The 19,351-nt window shown below is 35.8% G+C and overlaps 1 long non-coding RNA gene across 1 annotated transcript; it reads left to right on the plus strand.

Moving 5' to 3' along the window:
- Nucleotides 1–14,550: 14,550 nt before the first annotated feature.
- LOC122972919 lies at nt 14,551–18,270 on the plus strand. Its single transcript, XR_006399875.1, has 2 exons — nt 14,551–14,792; nt 17,999–18,270. It is a non-coding gene; the product is annotated as an uncharacterized LOC122972919 (long non-coding RNA).
- Nucleotides 18,271–19,351: the final 1,081 nt, after the last annotated feature.

Below are 19,351 nucleotides of genomic sequence, written 5' to 3' on the forward strand. Positions count from 1 at the left end.
ACTTAATAAATGATAAGAGTGTAACCAATAATTGTCATCTTGACAAATACAAATGGTAGTCATGGCATCAAAGACTTATTTATGTCCAACAACAAACTGTGAGCTAAAATGAGATGTACCATCTGCATCGCACTGACAAAAAAAGTTGTCACTTCTTCAGTGATAAAAGGAAGAACTAGATATACTGACAGAGAAGACAGTGAGGAAATAGCCACACCGTATTTCTAAGGTGCAAAAATAAATGAATAAATATAGATATACTTTTCAAACATTGAGTCAGTGCGGTCACTCTATAAGGCAGGAAAGAAGATATTGTTCTGGGAAAATGTTGAAAGACAGTGAACCCTACTATCAATCATTCATTTCCTGCATCCTTTTCTAGACAAGGGAAACACAGACAACATTTTAAGTCTAATACTGTACTTGTACTGATCATTTCATCTGTATGTCTGTGTGTTTTTAATGCTGCTGATACTGAGAGACATTGACAACAGGCAGGTTACCGAGAAATGTTCAAAGACAACCCCCCCATTGGTTTATGTGTTATATTACATTAATAACACCTCTGTCCCGTGGGTGGTGGATGCTTGACAGCTTTCTGGTCCCAGGTTGTACACCCCAAGCTGCTCCTGTTTTGGACTGAAAAGCTCAGCAGGAGGAAGTCAGAGAGCAGGAGTGATGACTTTCACCACACAAAGTCTGCTTGCTTAACTGATGCTTAACTAACTTTTTTTTAATGAAGAGAAATACAAATTTAAAATAATGTACTGATAAACATGCAATTCCAGTTATATTGGTTCATTATTTAGAATTTAATTTAAATAAATGGGGTGCTTGTCAGACTGCTCATATTTACACTGAGCAGACATCTAATGAACAAAATGATAATAAATGATAAGGATAATGGGAATGTCATTAGTTCTGCAGGTATTTGGTCATAAGTACTGGACAAATTACAATTTTAGCCTGATGATGGCATTAGATTAAAAGTCTCTGAAAGGATCTCCAAAGTCTGGGATCCACGGATATCTGTGCAAACATTTCTATCATTCCATCTTGTATGTGTAGAGATATTTCACTGGATAAGTTTAAATTTTGCCTTGCTTGTAGTGTTTGATTAGAAGTCAGGGGATCACCACAGTTATTAGGATTCATCCACTGGGCACGAGGGCATCAGCTCCCCATTTGTGCTGATGGCTTGGGCCATACAAAACTCCATGTTATTGGGTTTGAAAGGATATCAGACACTCATGCATGAAATAGTGACATAGCTCACCTCTGCTGGGAATTTACACAGGTATGGAATTTTTTGACTCAAAAAAAAAAAAATCCAGGGAAAAGCCTGATTTACACACATACACACCTTTTTCCGTTACCTGTCTGTTCACTAATCAGTTTGTCAAAGTCAGCCATGATCTTCATTCAAGATACAGCAGTGCCTCTAATATAGCATTTTTGTGTTTATTCTTCTTCTTGGCTTGCAGGATCTTAACCAGAGGCAACCCAGAGGAAGAGCTTGCCAAGTTGAGAGGGGATTGGCAGCGTGTGATACTATCCATGGGAGTGAGAGTCATAGTTGTTGAGACACTGCTTAATTTTAACTGTTCTGGCACCTTCCTCCTCATCTGTAAGACTGCCAAAAGGTGGCATGATGAGATACATACTTACAGCACTTCATCAATATATAATTGATTAGTCTACAGTTGGGTCAGGATTTAGCTCAAGCTCTGGGCACACAGCCCATCTATTATGGCTTCTGTTAATTTTCTAAAAAGTTCCTTTGTCACAAAAGCACATGTCATGAATAAATGCTTTCCTTGTGGTGTGATCACATCTGCTTTGTTTTAGCCAAGCAATAGTGTAAAAGTTCAATTTGTCATATTTGATTTGTAAAGGTCCACATTGCTCAAATATAGTTTAATAGGCCAAGCTTAATCGTTGGACAGTTTCCTGAACCTGTCATCAGATCATGGAAAGGCCCACTGTTTGTCAGTGTATGTGTCTGGATCCAATCTGACTCCCTTATTAACCTTCACTGGCATTTACTCCAGAACACAGAAAGAAATTGCTAAATATTAGCATCATCTACAGTAAATCTTTGGTTTCTCTTCCATATTTCCTTTTTAAGCTATTTTTTATACTTTATCCCAATCATGAGCGCTATCATTCACTGGAAAAGGAGAGCGACTTGCATTTTCAGACAGCTTGATGCCTTCGTTTGGTTGTTTTCCACCTGCCCAAGCAAAGCCAACCAAAAAACTGAGGACAGATCCAACCTTAAATAAACCACTCCAATCATGCTTGCCGTGATCGCAGCTTAAGTAAAGGGTGTGCATACATATTGCTGCTAAAATATGAGGTTAAATCCCTGCGTCATGATGGATAATAATAAACAGTTACATGGAACAGCAGTTAGCACTGATGTTCAGCACATCAATGCACTATAGTATGCAGCTTTCCATCTGAACAGAATGGAGAAAGAAAAAATGTTGAATCAAATTTTAATATCCTCCCTCTAGTTTCATTTCAAGTATTAAGATGACAGTCTCATCTAAGCAATCTCATCAAGCATTTTTATTATGTCCCTCTCAAGGACACACACAGCTGACGGACACACGCTGGCTGTTTTCCTCCTTTGACCTTTTTAGTGATAGGAAAGTCTGACTACTAGGTCACCCTGTTTCTGTGTTACCTTCAACAAAGTATTTTTATTTAAATATTACATTTGCATGCTATCAAACAGCAGGAGGTAAGATACATTCTGCTTTGTTGTTCCTCACCCCGATAGTGCTACAGTCTGTTCATAATAATCATAATAATATTTATTTATATAGAACTTTTCTTAATGATGTTACAAAGTGCTTCACAAAAAGATAAAATACAATAAAACAATAGTAATAAAATACAAATGGATAAAATTAAATTAAATAAAATTCACACAGAGATAAAAGCTTTTTTGTAAGGAATGTTTTAAGAATACATTTAAAAGCAGTGACAGATTTAGCAAACATAATCACAGCAGGTAAATTGGCCCAGAGTTTGAGGGCCTGGACTGCATCGCCCTTTGTTACCAGCCGAGCTCTGGGAATGACCAACGAGCCACTATCAGCCGATCTCAGAGGGCACTCAGGCACATAAGGGGATCTTCGATATAATTAGCGGCCTGGTCATGTACAGCCTTGAAGGTCAACAGTAAAATTTTATAATCAATGTGAAAATGAACAGGAAGCCAATGCAGGGAGACCAGAATTGGAGTTATATGATCATGTTGTCTTGAACCAATGATAATTCTGGCAGCACCATTTTGAAACCACTGAAGGTAAAACTGAGTAATACCTGAGTAGAGGGCATTACAGAAATCTAAATGAGAAAAATTAAAGGCAAATCCTCAAATGATAAGAAGGATCTAATTTTTGAAATCAACTTCAATTGAAAGAAACATGATTGAACGACCTTCTTAACTTGGTCATCAAAACAAAGGTGAAAATCAAATAAAACACTCACATTTCTTGCATTCGGCTTAATGTTAAATGATAGGACTCCAAGATCGAAGGCTACCTGGACTGAAAGAATCGGTTGTGGCAAATAAGATAATTTCTGTTTTGTCATCATTAAGTTTGAGGAAATTTCGAGAAGTCCAGGCGGTAAGTTTTAGTATGAAATGACCTTTCTGTGTTTCCCTGGTCACTGTTTCCTTGCTGAGCTGCAGTGGAGGGATATTAACACACAGAGGCAATTTTGTACTAAAAAGACTAAGATATCCCCCTTGATTTGTGTGTGCTAAAGAGTGCCGAAGCCTTATATCAGCTTCAGATACTGTACATTTGTACTGTGCATTTTGGAATGCATTTTTTAACACTGGAAGCATATTATAAAGGGATTTAATGGCCAGTATGAACAGGAAGACTACAGCAAGAAAAAAAAAACTGTTTCAATGACCTCATGTACACCTCACTGGTGTTTTAAAACCTTAGAATTGTGAGCTTATCCTTTAATAAAACTAATATAATGAATGACAACATATTTTGAATAAGGTGTTGAAAAAACCCACATTTTCTATTGTATAATCTATTTATATACAATACATTACAATTCAGCGAAAGATCTAGTAACCGTCAGAGCATAGCCCCATTGAGCTCAATTTGGGAGGTTTATGTTGAGCTCATGGTTTGAATTATTCAAATTACTTATGGGAAATAATCGATGCAGCAAATAGTGAATGATTAGACGTATGATGATGTTTTTCCCCCTTTGGATTCATGAGTGCAGCCTGAACCATATTCAGTTTGTGTGCCTACTTAGGAACCGTAACGTTGCCAAATATTGCACATTTATTCCATAAAGGGAGCTATGATTAAGTAATGAGTTGGGTTAAAATGTTTATAATATTGATTCCTCCATCTAACTTCCAGCTGTAAAGGGTCAGGCCCCTCAGAGGGTTTGTATTTTCCCACCCAAGGCCTTTTGAATTGCTCACCCTGAACACTTTGAATGTGTGGAGGTTATGTCTGGATCAATATTGCCTATTTCAAGCATAAACTGCCACTTCAGGTTAGATATGTGGTTGTGAGCAATATATACTGTGTGCACGGTTGGTCACGAACAGCACCAACCCCCCAACCTTGTATGTATACAACAACCATATGTTTAAGGGCAACCCTGCAATTTAATATCAGTGATGTTCACCAGATTCCACAATTTATAGCTTCTCTCAGACTTAGGAGCTACTTACAGCATTAAAATGTTTTGTGAATTTCTCTTAGACTAAAATTAGGACTAACATGCCCCTTTCTCCTAACTCGGTCAGTTTACATTGACCGGTACAGATGGGAGTGATATATATGTGTTGTAATGATGGGATGTAATTTAAAAGAATAAAAGAGAAACTTGCTCAGTAAAAAAAAAAAAAAAATGAAATCAAGCATCCAGAAAAAGAAAAAAAAAAGGTGAAGAATTCCCCCTTTATGGTATTATATGCATTGACAATGCTTCCATTACATCTCTGTGTTGGGAGTGATACTTCAATGGAAATATATATTTTTTTAGCAATATTGCACAGCTTCACACTTAATCAGTTCATCCTCTCTATATTTCCGCTACATATCAGAAACAGCATCAGCTGAGATGAACGAAAGAGGAGAGAGATCAGAAGAACTGGCGACAAGTAAGTGGAGTGAAATCAAAGATATGGGACACTAGAAGAGTTTCTGTAAATGAGTTACTGCAGAGCTGATCTCCCCAGCTATTTTTGTCCTACTGTAGTAGCCATTATAGAAGACCATGCATTAAATAATGCTGCAACTATCCTGCATTGGAAGTGCAGACATTTGATTCTTTAATGGTATTCAGGGGTTTATTTCATTGTGTGATCGCACCCTTCACTTTCTTAGGTCTAACCTAACGCTTACAGATGTGCAGAGAGCCCAGTATTTGTATTTGTATCTGTACTTGTTGAGGCATAAAAAATATTTGTATTTGTATTCGAATAAAAGTGGAAAGGATTTTTGTTTTTATTATGCTTTTAATCTTAGAAAATTAAAGTGTTACGGTAAATGAAGGAGGTCTCCACACTGGGTCTCTGCACTGACTACTGAGCTAAAACTTTAGTTTTCTTCCCGAAAACAAATAATTTTTAAAATATTTGTATGAAACAAATATTCGTATAAAACCCATTATTTGTGCTTTGCTGAATAATGTGTTTGTATTCGGGCACACCCCTACTATTGCTAACACATTTCACTCTCGCTCTTATATTTAGTCCATTTAAGACCAATTATTCCTAAAACTTTTGTTAACCATGATGATGTCATCAAATATGTGGATATTTTCTCAACAAAATCCAGATAAACAGATAACCTGCTTTGTCAGATGTGGCACAAATTAGACTATATGAGTAAAAATGAAAGGACAGATTCACACATTTTTCAAGTCTGTCTAAAAACAAATACTCACATGAAAATGTGTCAACTGAAAGACTTATAGATGGCTGTAATCATTCTTTCTGCTCATACTTACTGAGCAGAGATTCATTTTCTGTGCTGAGCTGCGGTGGAGGGATAGTAACACAGAGAGGGAATTTCATTCTAAAAAAATACTAACTTTGGAAGATAATACCCACTTTTAATTCGGCTAACTCGGCCTCCTATTTGCTTCAGATGAACTTAACCCGGGAAGGAAGAATGATTACACCAAGCAAAACTTGACTTGCAGGCTGATTATTGTTTTAATCCATCCCCAAATAATATGAACCTTTACAATGACAGTTTCACAGTGAAAATACTCCATCAAGAACTTCATGTCTGAAATTATAGCAAACGTTACATTGGCTACTAGCGCTGGGCATTGATAGTGTCAGTCTCTTTGTGGTCTTGGCCACATTTTTGTGGGTCTTGTTCGTTCACTCAGTCTTTGATTCAAGGACCAGGGACGAAGGACTCTTCTGTCTCACAGCTATTTTTGAGCTTTGTCAGTGAATTCTAATTGAAGTGTTTCAGATCACAGAGTTGCATTCTGTTACATAGATACAGTATACAGCTTTGTTGTATTTTATATAAATGTGTGAATAAATCTGTTTTTCTATATTAAATATTATGGCATAAAATGCATTTATGGCCACGGTCAGAATTAGAATTGACTTGTTTTTTTTTTTTCTTGACTCTCTGCCTCACTCAGACATGCACAAGTCTGAGTGAAATGCTGCCCATTTAAAATGCTAGTTTTGTAAAAAAAAAAAAAAAAAAAAAGACAGAATTCACAGTGAACACAATCTAATTTTTATTACTATTGATCATCACAGTCAGAAACTATGCTGTAATTTTCTTGTCATTGCTACTAAAGTTGATCATCTCTTCCAAACTTGATCAATTTCCCTTAAAGTTGTTGATTTGTGCAATCGATAAGCTTTAAATCTACCAACCACATAATCATAACTGACAACTAAATAGGAAAACTATTCAATAACTGAAATAAAACAAGCAAGATGAGTCAAAGATGGTTGCTGTAACACAGCAATTAAAAGCTGAAACATGGTATCTAGGCAACCAATATATAGAAAATTAATTGTACATGCACTGAACTGTAATATCATGATGCTTCTTCTACTTTAAGCCTTTACAGATTTTTGTGAAATGAAAAGTCACAGATAAATGATGCATACATGGTAGGAGTTTAAATTCAACCATTTTTGCTTTTTTTAAAAAAAAATGTTCAAATATCAAATCTACTATAAAAAGTTGCCAATCTTGTAAAAAATGAAAATTACTTCTGTGCAATTCATGGTTGAGATACCTTGAAAACACAGACTGAGGTGAAAATTGTTTATACAATTATGGTTTTAATACACATTTTGTAGCAGTTATTTCCTCACTTCTGTCTACATCCACATCAATTTGTGTATCTAATTTCACTGAATGAAAATGAAAGCTGAAGATGGTAAACATTAAATTTTTGCCTTAATGCACTGCTGTGGGATTAGCTGTGACGATGCATTCTAATGAAAGCAATGAAGTGTAGCAGTAACTGTTATAAAATACTAGATTCAAATATCTTCCTGTGTGCTCAGTTGGTCCCAACTTGGGAGTTTTCACACTCAATCCTCTGTTGAGTCTTAAAAAAAAAAAACTCCTGGTATAATGGTAATTTATGCAGGCTTCAGAAATATTCAGAGAAAATGGTGAAATACGCAAAATAGAATCAGCTCACAGGGGTTGTAAAACACAGAGCTAGATATAGCTGAATATAAAACAGCCCATTTAATAATGATAAAGAAAAGAAAAAACACACGGTGGTTACCTCTCACTACATTATGAGATGAATAATATAGGAACACAGTGTTATTTTAGTCAACATTAAAGATTTTCCTAAATTACTCATCATCATACTCCAGCACTTCCCAAGTAGTGCTGTTACGTGTCAAGGATTTCAATTCAATGGTCATCATAGAACTGTTCACACTACATTCCTAATTTATAGGTTCTACATTACAGAGATTCTCAATAATCTATCTTTAATGTCTTAACATAACAGAAGTATATCATTATTTCATATCAACAGAGTTAACACATTCCCAGAGCTGTGTGAAAATATGCAGAATAAATATGTTTTGTTTTTTTTGCTGATATGTCCACAGTTGAATCTGACAAATGACAGTCATTTGCCTCAGGACATGATCGCTCACAATCGCTAGTTCATAAAATTTTATCTCACACCAGTGGGAGCATTGACAAAGGACATTTTGGACTATCGGGTATTCTGCATAACAGCAACACACTTCAGCTACACTCCATGTAATTTTAATGTTTTTCTCTACATGAGATACAGAAACATATGAGTTTGCAAGATTGAGATGCACAATGTAAATTAAATATTTGCATTGGTTAAGCAAAGTGAACACATTACTAAAAGTAACTTATGTTTAGGTTAACAAGTTACTAGTTTTTTGTAAAAAAATGTCTAATTGGATGTCATTTGATAGAAAAGACAACAAGCTTCATTATATTGGCTACCTTCTCTCTTATCACTGTCTTGTTTTCACTTTTGGTACATTTATTTTTCTTTATTTTATTAAAGTCAGCCTATGGAGATTGTATTTTAAATTTTGTGCACCAGTGCTGACTTTCTCATACTTCATTTGCACTGACTAGAGTCTTACTTGGAGAAGAAAAGAGGAGAACTTTAAAATTAAAGATATTTTATATCCTAATGTTTTTCTTTTGGATCCTATCGCCGCAAATCATTTCTTATGACCTACACAGAATGGTGCAGACAGCATGTTTATTGACCCAGTGGTCTGTGAATGTTTATGCCAAAGAATACTACAGGTATATTTTGCCCTAATTTGTCTGTTCAGCTTGTTAACTTGTAATTGTTGTTGTTTGTGTTCAAGTTTTAAGAATTGATTTTTCACTGTTGCAGAGAAGAAACATATTACTATTTAAGGCAAATAATAAAAAGTCACCACAGCCTAATTAGGGGATCTGAGACAACCTTCCATACTGCAGAGGTTAAAACTAATAAGACAGGTATACTTTTACATCTAGATAGTGTGCACCTTCAAATTGTAAAATAAATAAATAGCTGCTAGATCTGACCTGGTCACTGCCACCCACGTTCACATTCTTGAAAATACGTGGTAGACATCTGAGGTCACCCGTGGCTCTAACAAGTCTGCAAGCTCTCTGGCAGCTGTCAGTCTTGATGTTGCCACTTGCAGAGGCCCCAGCTGGTCAGCTCACCCTTATTTATGGGATGAAATTGAGCTGCCTCCCACTCACCTGTTCCCTTGCTCTCCTTGTTATTGGTTAATGTGATTGGATAGATTCAATAATGGAATATGATGTATTATTTATTATGTTGAGTTAAGCATGACTTATTGAGTGGAGTTTGTCCAGCTTTCTTCAGTACCAATTGACCATTGATTTTATTTCATTTTTTATGTTTTTATCACTTGAATTGCTCACTGGTAAAAGTCGAAACTTCCCAGTAAAACAAAAGAAGAACAAATGAAAGGAATGACAGCTTTAAGGTCATCTGCTAACTTTATCTTGGAAATTCTGAGACCCCGGATTATTAGTTTCGCCACATTGGCAGTGACTGCTGAGTGCAATGTCTGGAGGCCCGTACAATTAATATACAGCTCCATCTAGCCCCTGGCCTTAGAATAAGTAGAAGGCAATTATAAAAACCAGAGCCTGGTGAGAGCAAAGAGAATGACACAGCCATCTTCTCAATGATATTGAAGTGGGAAAAACACTGGAGACATTTAAAAAGAATTTATTGAAAAACGGGCTTGGCACAGGAACCTGTACCCAATTTCCTGATAACACTTGCCATCAGCTTTAATATAGAATGTAAGGCCATTTTAAAATATCATTATTTATGTCTAATGCAGCAAAACTGGAAAATGGTATTTTTAACATGAGTGTTAAATTTATTAACACATTATTTTCATTTTTCTACATTCTGCAATGACTAATTCATATATTTTTTTAAATTATTTACACTTAACATTGACCTGTGGACCATTACTGGGGGAAAAAGTGTTAATATATCAGTATGTATGTAAAGTATTAAAATCACATCTTGCCATCTATACTTAATTTGAAGTGAAGTGACATAATTATGCTGGAAAAGAATAATTAAACTGTTCTTTTTGTTTGATTGTAATGGATACAAATGCATATATCTGTCATATAAAGGCAATTGGTAAATGTTCTGTAAATATGACAACAATATGTTTATGGTTTTGATTGGTATCAAACATTTAAAGTAACCTTCTTAATGTTTGATTTGAATATTTCTAGATTAGTACCAGTAGGATTAAACTGAAGTCTATTGGTACCAATTTGAACTGATGTGGTTATAAATAGCAGCAAACAGGTAGTTTGCCAATAGTAGATAGTAACGGTTGTTGAGAGTCATCTGATATATTTGATACATATTTCTGAGACAACAATGGATTATTCATACAAAGTAACACCTAAAGTAACACCGTGGACCTCACCATCTATTCTAAGACATTATACAAACAAGCCTTCATGCCAAAGGAAACACTGCAATTTGTGCGTCATCCAATTAGACATCAGGTGAGACTAAAGGCCTCTTTGTATGATATCTAAGTGCCAAAGTCAGAGGATGTTTTCAAGCGTACGATATACCTATGTGCCCACACAAGTTTTACAGAACAAAAAAATCCACACTTCCAACAAACTACTGAATATGATGCAGCATATTTCATGTAAAGTTTAATCCTCTCCTGCCAACTGTACTTCACCTTTTGGAGTATAATCTTATTAAGTATTTAAAACCAACTCAACAGCCGCCAGTGCTAACACCTTTGATCAATTCAGACAGCTGGTCAGCACTGATTTTGTAGGCTAAGCAAGGCTGCTTGGTCAAGCTAATTTATTTGTATGATCAAAAGGCAACACTAGTTTGTTCCTGTGTGCAACTATATATATATATATATTTAAATATGTAATACATATAAAAGGGGTGGCACAAAAAGTCTTTACTTTTATAATCTAAAGATTAATTGGGTGCCTGCCTCCCTGTCTGATCTGAATTTTCCGTTTGATACGATTTGCTGTGCCAAAAAGGGAGGGGGAGGGGTTGGTGGATAGGGATCTGCTAACGTGTCAAAATAAGGTCACTTGTTTCCAGTGGCAATTGAATTGCTGTTCGGAGTCACGTGGAAGTGAGCACGTTCAAAAATGAAGTAACCGTGCCAAACTGATACCGCTTAAAGCTTTGAGGAATGAAGCCCAGTGCATTCACTGAAGGTTGCCAACAAATATTCAGACACAATGTGACTGATTTCCTGGGGACAAGATGCCAGAATTGTTTGACGTCTTATTAGGTCTTAAGATGTCTTGTTTAAGAATGTTGTGAGAGGCTTGGCTAATTAAATTGGCTTTCAAGCAGCGTGTGACTGGTGTGCATTGTGCATTGATGTGTCTGGGAACAAGCTGACAAATACTCAATGCTTGAACATCTCAATAATGAAAGAAAGTTTTTTTGTTTTTTTTTGCTGTGGCGGAGCTTTCTTTATTCTGTTGGTTTTGATTCATGATAATGTAATGAACAACAGGAATATGATGCATCAACATTTGCATACAGTATTCACACACATACACTAACACTTGTACCTCTTTTGAACTGTAGTCACATGACAAATGATGGCTGTAAAGGTCATGTTGCAGATTCATTTGAGGGACAGGCGGTAAATAGACAGACTGACTCGAATTAATCCAGAAAGAGTACAGGTTAAATCAAGTCTCTATGAACAGCAGTAATATATGGGACCAAAACCTTTTAGAAATAAAGAAATATGTTCAAATCTTTCGAACTAAATCTCTGCACTTACATCCAAGTTAATGGACTATGGTATTTATCATTTTGCTCTAGATTTTCTTCAATACCTATCCCCTTTGTTGAGTACTTTTGCAGTGTTAGAAAACAAAGCATACTCCCGCTGGAAGTGTACAAGAGAGACCAAAGCATCTTGATAATGTGAGCATGAGAAAATGCTCACAGTAGAGGCTAAGAAAAGGTCACCTTGACAGAAAAGAATTAGAAAATGACAGAAATGTCAGGAGGCATTTTTATTAAAATGCCAATATTTTGCTATATCAGTCTAAGCAGGTCATCAAGATAAGACCTTTATACTGTTTTGCCTTTCTGTCAAGTTCTGGCATTTTCTACTAGGGGGAATCATAAAGGCTCATTTCATTTCAAGAAGGGGGAAACTTTGACTTTTACACACCTTTTATTTACATCTTTCTCTGGAGTGTTTTTTTCACAGACTGTGTTTAATTCCTAAAAGGTCCAACTTAGTGTGCGCAGTAGGGACGCTAATTGGTAGTTACTTTATAACTTCCTATAGTAAAAATAAGCAAAATCCTGGGAGAAATATGTAAAATTGGATATTCTGAGGTATCAAGTGTATGTGTTTTTCACTAATTCGAAGTGTCCAAATGACAGATCCTATCAACATTCCCCACACACATATAGCTATAAATATATACACACATACACACACATACACAATGATTTAGCTCCTAGTTTAATGCAATTTTGTGGTGCTGTATGAGCTGCTCTGTTTACCGAATGAGTTATTCATACATTTTATTTCCTTGCAGGTACGTGGTGAAATTGATGGAATATGTGTCAAATCACTTTCTGACATCTGCTCATATTCATCAGCCTCTAAGTCCTTCCATTGGTTCCTTCATTAGAGAGGTGACACAAAACTCCATCAAGACTTGATATCCCCCTAGCACCTGAGTTAAATTGGATTTTAAATAAATGTCAGAGAGAGTTTTACATTACCATTGGAGAGCACAAATGTAAGTTTGGTATCAGGTTCGAGGCAGAAAGGCACAGTTTGTGTAAGGTGATGTCACATTAGGTTTCTCCACCATCACTTACCAGGCGTGCAAATGGTATCAGGTTTAAATGTAACAAATAGAGGGTGGGCGACATGGCCCTAAAATAATAACACAATAATTCTGGGTATTTCTGCGGAAATGATATTCTTGACAATATGAAAAAATACTCCTTGCAGGAATTTTTGTCTCTCCTCGTACTCAACCGGTTGCTTCTGTCTGAGATGGTGGAATAAGTTTGTTGTATTGCCTCCTTTTGTTGTTTTCAGTCTTCTTGCACTTCTTACATATCACTGTGGTTTGTTGTACATCTGATCTTTTGTAACCAAACCATTTTCCACACTACTGAAGTTGTTCCCCTTTCTTGAACCAACTCCTCCACCGTGGAGCCGCTACTTTCACTTTTAACCATGCTTGTTGTTGCTGTGCGTAACGGTATGACGCCATTACATCAACAAGTCGGATTATTATCATTATCACCATATGATTTTTTTTATCATATTAAAAATTATACAGATATTACTGTGAACGATACAACATATCACACCCCTAGTAACAAGTCATGATTTTAATATTGTATTGTATGTGTATGTTGTCTAACTGTTTGGTGGCCTCTCATTTTTTGCTTCCAAAACATGTAGTACTTAGTTCAACACCTTTCTAAATACTTACCAAATTAATTCCCTAAAACATACTTTCTGTTCTTATTAATTTTTCACAAAAATACCATGAACTTTATAATTGAAATGATGTGAAGAAGTGAGTGATATTTGACTTACTAATGGACTTACTGTATTGGAGTCCTTAAAATTGACCTATTTCTTGGACTGATTTTTTTTTTAACCTCTTAATATTGGATTAACCTCTAAAACCTACATGGACAAATAATATTTTTGCTAATTCTGAGCTTATCCTTACAACGTTTATCAAGTGTTATACATTATATGACTCAAGGGAACCTGCCCTTTCTTTCTGGTGCAGTGTAAAGTCACCATCATGCATTACCTTTGTGTGAGCACATCATATTTGACAAAAAAGGAAATATCAAAGTGTTATATGTCATTCGAAAATAGAAAACCTAATCTGCTGATATATGAAAGACTGCAGTTGTTTATTTTTTGTGCAGTGAGTGCATACAGTGACTTGAGTGAAGCCATACATATATTGGACCTATAATAACCCTATTCTTGGATTACATTCCCACTGCGTTTTATATTTCTAATAAATGTTACAACCTTTTGTCCAATGTTTGTAACTGTCATTTTTCTCTTTTTTTATAGTGAGCTTGGTCTGGGTTAGGAACTGTGGCTGTTGTGGGCCTTTAAAGCCTGTTGAGACATTGTTTGGGCTATACAAATAAACATGAGTTGGCCGGATTAGTCAAGGACATTATGTTCCCTTGAAAAATAGAATAATAGAATAATAGAAAGTGAAGTGAAAAAAAAGAGGAAAAGCACAAAAGAGCTGCTGATTAAACATGTCATGGCCAGCTCAAAACCATGACAAATAGCAGGAGGTGACACAAGAAGTTAAAGCAAAGAAACCATTCATTTATTTGAAATAACTAAAAATGTCAAAATGCTATGAGGGGTGGCAGCCAGTAAGTCGGTAGTGTTGGCGTGTATGCATGAATAATAAAATAGTGAGTGGAGTGTTGTATGGAAAATGGAAAAACAAAGACAAGGATGGGGAGTGTGGAGCGTAGGGAGCAGAGTTTCCCCTTTCTCTCTCGCCCAAAACAACAAATGGGGTGCACTCTGATAGTACTGGGAACACTGGGGCCAGGTGTTCCCAATTAACAACAACCTGACCACACCTACTGGGCATCTGCAACACAAAACACAAAGACAAGCAGTCAGCCCAACAGCAAAAAGAGGCTTCACACAAAGGAGACCAAAGAAAGCAAAGGTGACATAATAAATATTGAAAACAATACAAATAGGATGATTTGGATACAGTATTTAACAAGTGGTTATGTCTTTAGTGTACATAAACATGTACACATACAATAATGTTGGAAAAAATGAAAGACAATGGCACAAACTACAACCAATGTCACTCTGCTTATTGGCTCAAATAATATCTGGCTTCCTGTTGTTCAACAGGTTGTTCAGTAAACTAATCAATTTATATATACATTTATATCCCTAACCATTGCTGACATTTCACTAAATATGTTTAGTTGGTGGACTGAAATACATTCCATATTTCCAGTTATACAAAGATGATTGGCAAAAAGGTCAAGCTGTGATGTCAAAATGAAAATTTGATACCTAAAAATGTATAGGACTAATATAAAATTGTATATATAGATACTTAATGAGCTAACATGCATTGACTCATAAGCGAGCCCTCCACAGATACATTGTCAGCTTTGCTCTTCTGAAAGGCCAGTCCAATCACACGATTTTCAATGGTTTTATTTCATGTCAGTAACCGTGGCAAATGCATACTCCCTATTCTCAATGTAGGTGTGGAGATTGTATGAATTACCTTTTGATGTTTCAGCTCCTCTGATCCAAAAGTAATTACTCCGTAAACCCTCTAATAATTAGAACAAATTAAAGTAGAGTAAAGAATGAAAGTGGGAAAATTACATTTGGAACACACTAATTGGTCCTCTCATAGAGCTGTTTTAAAAAAAATAAGATTGGAGACTGAAAGTAAAATGTAATACCACTATGTCTCTGCTCCTTATTTTCTCAACCAAGAGAAGCAACCTTTGTGATCAAAGCCGGGCAAGAAAAAGCAAAAGCATGATCAATATCTGAGGGTAGTCACCTGATCAATTTCTCTCTGCTCTACCGCTTAAGTATGTTATTTTCCAAGAGAGAGCTCATGACCTGATAGATTGGACAGACAGACCATCCCTATGATGGCCACCTGCTCTCACAAAACTCAGACTTTTTACGCTTTTTTTTCAAGAGTTGCAGCAAAGTGCAAGCAACACTCAACAACTCTTCAGAAACTATACCTCTAAAAAGGTATGTTATAAGAACACTGTGGGCAATATTTGTCATTTTTAACATACATAATAATTAGAGATGTTGGGGGGGAAACTTAACACAGGACAATCACATTTTATACACATGTATTACTATCTCAAACTACAACTAAACACTATTATCAAAGACATAAAAAGCAAGTTTATAGCTGTCATGTAAATTTGGATAAAGAAGAAATTGTTGGACTAAATAAATATTGACCAAAATGACCCGATACTCTTGCAGCCATCATTCTCTGTGAGGCCAAATCAGATATATTGTAACAGACTTAGAAAAAAAGTAATTTGGCAAATTCACTCAATATCTTACAGAACCACGGTCTTTTAAGTGATGCTCATGGAGCATTGATCAGTACAGGAATTAAGCAATATGCTACTATCCAATAGAACAAACTGAGCACACAATGTTTTTTTGTTTTTTTTATTCATCAAATTGGAAACAATCTATGTAACTGGAAGTGGGAGGTATGCAAACTAGTTCACCGATGGCAGGGCCATGCTGGTTCTATAATGAGTCAACAGTCCCAATAATTACATAAATCATGTGCCATGTTATTTTAATTCTTAGTCATTTTGGCTTTTAGCAACCAAAGTTGTAATTATCATCATGTAATTCTTTTGGCATGATATGGGTACCAGTTCCTGATTAAATACATTTTTTTTCTGTTTTGCATAATGCTGGTAACACATTTCCACTTCCTCTGTTCATTTACTGTCAAAACAAGTCATCTGTGTTAACCCCTTTATCAGCTCCCCACTCAGCACTGCTGCAGATAAATCCCTCTCTTACACTTTCACCATGCTGCTTATCACTTACTGCGCCATGATGTGGTCACAGTAGAAAAAAAAAAAAAATATATATATATATATATATATCTTGTCAAGTTTAGGTCATTGCACCAGATAGCCTGCATTTGAAATATGTGTCCTAGATTTACTTTATTCATTTATTGTATCAAAAATATATTAATAAATTTAAATAAGTCTAAGTGACTAACCAACCCAGTGGGTAAAGGTTACTTATGTTTATTGATTAGACAATCAACTACTTACATATTATTATTATTATTATTATTATTATTACTTATTTCCCTTGTTTCTTCCGGTGTACATGCACACATACCTATAGCTGAGTGGATGTGTTGGGGATAATATGTAAAATTGTATTGTTTTGGATTGTACAAGCACATGGACTTATGTTTATGTGGGGGCATTCTGTTGTGCATGTGTACATGCATGCATATCTGTGTGTGTGTGCATGTAGAAAGGGTTACTTTTAGGGGTGTGTTTTTTTTTCTTTCCCCTCACAGACACTGTAAATACATAGATACATAGTATGTGTATGAGTAGATTACTGTGGTGCATGCATGTCTGCACACGTGTATGTGTTTAGATAAGTCTGTGTGTGTGTGGATAAATCTGTAGCTACTGGGAAACACACATATCTGTTTATTATTATATATCTTTTTATTGAATTTAAGCCTAATGGGCAAGTTGGACGGTTTGGAGATTTGGTCGGGGAACGGGTAACAATCAGCAGTTGTCACGTCAAATCAGTTTTTATTTATATAGCTCAATATGACAAATCAAATTTGCCTCAGGGGGCTTTAAAGTTTTGGTTACATTGTTGTTTTGACAGCATGATGTAATATAATCCTTCAACATGCTTATATAGTATATTTAAGTGAACTGTTATGCATAAATCTGTCAAAAATATAGGGATTACTCAAACAGAACAGATTTGCTGCAGTTCATTGTCATATGTGATAGGCAACTGAATATTTTGGGAGTTTGAACTGTTGGTCAAACAGCAATTTGAAGGTGTTAGGCTATGGAAAATGATAACGGGCAAATATCACTATTTTCTGACTTGTATAAACATAACAACTAATCGATTAATCCAGAATAGAACTGGCAGATTACTTGTCATGAAAATAATCACTAGTTGCAGCTCTAGTCTCATGATTCATTTCTTACTGTCTACTCTAAGTAGCACTTGCACACTGTCACAAAAACAGATTCCACTCACAAATAAATTATCTTCTTACACAATCAAATCAGCGACATGAGTCATGCCCATGCTAACTGTCTGATCTTCTCTTTACTACAGGCCAACCACTGTGAAAAGCAACACCTCCTGTCCAAAGCATTGACGTAAAGAAAGACCAATGAAACAGAGTGCATTTACAAATCAAATATACATATCCTGCAAAAGTCACAGAGTTATCTTTGAAGAGTGGGATATTGTTAGCTTTGTAAACCGTGATGGATTCCAGTAATCCCCTTCCTTCAAACCACCTGTCACTTCATCTTCTACATTCAGTGTATGCATGTGAGCATTTGTGTGACTCGAGTGTGGCACAAATAAAAACGAATGGCTTATGAGCGGCTTCCTGTGTATAATTGCACAAGCATCATTATTGTAAACACACACACACAATCAACTATTTCAGCATGCAACATACAAACAAGGAAAATAAAGCTTTTACCTGCGCGTCATTTTCTATCCATATACCTTTATAATGAAGACCAATTAAGGTATACAGGCTGGTAACCGGCTCGGCAGAGGCAGGATGAATACATTCTGACATGCCTCATAGCACCAGGATAATTAGGTGAGCTGGATGCAAGAGAAGGGGTGTGCACGTGTTCGACTGCAAGGAAGGAATTGGCACCGACCTTTTGGAGGTAGGTATGAGATTGGCAAGAGTCACCAGAGAGAATGTTTCCCACAGGGCAAAATAGCTACGGGCATCTAGAGCCACTAGCAAGATGCTTTTGAAAAAGAATGCTAATACTACAGAAACAAGTCCTGTTGGCTTGCTGGCAGAGTCTCTTAAAGTAAGTGGGATTGTCGCTCCAGGTTACGCTGGCATTTTTCCTTATTTATCAATAGTTCACAAATGTACAAATTCAGTTGGGTTGAGTGGTGAAATCAAACATTTATATAATAAAGCAAATATTTTTGTTATTCTATAATAAAAACAGGATATTCAAGCAAATTAAAAAGAAAGAAAAGTTACATGTAACTTTTCAAATATTAGTTGAGTAAAACTAACAATTAGGTATGCTTTAACATTAGAAAGCCTAACTTAACCCATTTAATAAGACAGTCAGATGCACTGTTAGACGTATGTATGGCATATTGATTGGCTATGAAGTCCTTTAGGTATCATTCTGGGGCAATTAGTACCACCCTTTTCATTCCACTCTGTTAACAAGATGAGCTCACTTTGTCTTACTGTTGTCTCCACAAACTTACAAATAACTTGTGAAATACTGTTTGAATCGAATCTATACTCATCAAACTGTTTTTTTTTTGCAAAGCCTGAGTGCTTATTTTGAGGTCTGAACAGCCTTCATTTGAGCAAGATTATGGCAGATAACACCAGCCAACATAAGTCAAAAGACTCTGAGAGAAGCAGCAACTTTGTATGAATGAATGAACTGAAGTTGCAAAAAC

This window comes from Thunnus albacares, chromosome 21, assembly GCF_914725855.1.
Source record: "Thunnus albacares chromosome 21, fThuAlb1.1, whole genome shotgun sequence".
NCBI classification, from domain to species: domain Eukaryota; kingdom Metazoa; phylum Chordata; class Actinopteri; order Scombriformes; family Scombridae; genus Thunnus; species Thunnus albacares.